At 33.9% G+C, this 2,329-nt stretch overlaps 1 protein-coding gene across 1 annotated transcript in view; it reads right to left on the reverse strand.

The window, feature by feature from the left end:
* afg2a (AFG2 AAA ATPase homolog A) overlaps positions 1-2,329 on the reverse strand; it is a 58,989-nt gene that overhangs the window by 2,185 nt on the left and 54,475 nt on the right. The gene's annotated exons all lie outside the window — the stretch shown is intronic.

Consider the following 2,329-nt stretch of genomic DNA (forward strand, 5'->3'; position numbering starts at 1 on the left):
AGTGTGTGTGTGAGTGAGTGAGTGTGTGTGTGTGTGTGAGTGTGTATGTTTGTCGTGTTGCCGTCTGTCAGCTCTGAGCACACAGAAATGGTTTGATGGCAAAACGCCTGACCACAAATTAGCACAGCGTTCAGGAGAAACACGCAGCAAAAATCATTGCCTATAATTACAAAACTATTTTTAACCAACCAAACCGCCTGCTTACAGCAGCAGCAGAGCGCTATCCAGAGCCAGAGCCGCATTTACACGACAGGTTTTCACACCAGAGCAGGAAGTGAGCGCGCAGAGACTTCCTGTGTGCTGAGAGAACGATCAGGATTCAGAACAAGCTGAACAGTTCAGTTAGTAGTGCTGATTACTAGTTCCTCCACAAAAAATTATATATAAATGATAAATTAAAAAATAATTAAAAAATATATATAAACAGAATAAGACATATTACTTTTGCAATATTTCACTGTATAAATAATAATAATATTAATTTACATTACAATACTAATATTTTAGGCTGTATTAATTTCTTTATTTTTAAACCATCAAACTTTTTTGACTGAAAATAACAGCAAGCCCTTAAGAAATTATATTTAATTTTACTGTTAAAAATTAAATTCTACAAAATTTTTTACATTTGTTTTATCATAATAATGTCACAATGTAACAAAAAAATTTTACTTTATACTTTACGGAAAGTATTTTTTTTTCTTTCTTGATTTCTTTCATAAAGTATTTTATATCATACAACAGTGGTTAAAATGCTAAAAAAAAAAATACAGTGTAAACAGAATATTAGTTTTTTATTAAAGAAAATTAGGTACTTAAAACTTTTGGAATCACAAAAATAATTGTTTATTTTAATATACTGACACTTTCAGTTTGCAGACATTGTTATTTTAGTATCATTAAGATACTATTATAGTTTTTAATCCATATTTTGAATTAGTGTTTATTTTTATATTTTCTGTTTTCATTTTAATTTTAGTTAAAGTTTTACGGTGGTGTGTCTGTCATTTTTATTATAATTTTTTAATTCATTTAATAAATTTTTATTCCCGTTTTAGTTATTTTAGTACATCGTTGAACTAAAAGAAAATGAGATATTGTTTTGGCAGCTAGCTGAAAGTTTTATTTTATTTCAAGTAACATTTTTTAATGGTTTCAGTTTTAGATTTAGTTAACGATAATAACCCTGGTCCTCTGATACGTAAATTCCTGAACACCTATCCAAATAATCCAAAATATTGATAAAAACAATTTATTTAATTAACCACAAGCATTTTTATGATTCCAAAAGTTTACCCAAAAAAAGTTGTTGAGGAAGAAAAAAAAGATGTTACACCTTGATTTTATGTGTTGTTTAATCAACACAAGTTATATGATACTGTAATACAATAGTTTTTGTTACATTGTGATTTTTTTTTATGACGATTAAACTCATTCCAGCCCCAAATTGTCATTACTGTGAAACTGAATAAATACTGGTTTATATGATATATTACATATCCTTTTGGAGCTTCACAGCTTCTGCTCACTGTATGTTGTATAAAGACCACATGAGTTTGTGGAAATGATGTCAGAACCATCATTTGTCGGGTGAATTAATACAGTGCTACACGTCACCACACAATTTTACCACAAATGTACAATTAATTGCAAACAAAGCCCCATAATTCCCTGCAGCTCAGCTGGAGTGCTGTCGTTTGTGTTGCCGAGGCTGATCACACACGCTGTAAACATCACATTACCCAGAAACCCCTGCTCTCACCAATCACAACACCAGAGCAAACGCACCGCACAAATAAACGCTTGACAAGATCCGCTGCAGAACTTAAAATACACAACTACTGCAACACGCAAACTATCAAGAGTGTGAGTGTGTGTGTGTGTGTGTGTGTGAGAGTGTGTGTGTGTGTGAGAGTGTGAGTGTAAGTGTGTGTGTGTGTGTGAGAGAGTGAGAGTGTGTGTGTGAGAGAGAGAGTGTGAGTGTAAGTGTGTGTGTGTGTGAGAGAGAGAGTGTGAGTGTAAGTGTGTGTGTGTGTGAGAGAGAGAGTGTGAGTGTAAGTGTGTGTGTGTGTGAGTGAGTGTGTAACAGCAGCACTGTATGAGTTCAGCACAGTGTTTGTACATGAAGTACGTTCAGTTAATATCAGCAGACAGATGTGATCGTGTTTCACATGTTAAACTGTAAATAAACACGACTGAAAGAGAGAACGACACGCTTACACTCATCTGAATAACGGATGAAGACGTACACACACACTCACACACACACACACCCACACACTCACACACACACACACACACACACACACATTGAGGGGAGGGGAAATAA

This window comes from Sinocyclocheilus rhinocerous, unplaced genomic scaffold, assembly GCF_001515625.1.
Source record: "Sinocyclocheilus rhinocerous isolate Xijiao unplaced genomic scaffold, SAMN03320098_v1.1 scaffold2887, whole genome shotgun sequence".
In the NCBI taxonomy this organism is placed as follows: Eukaryota; Metazoa; Chordata; class Actinopteri; order Cypriniformes; family Cyprinidae; genus Sinocyclocheilus; species Sinocyclocheilus rhinocerous.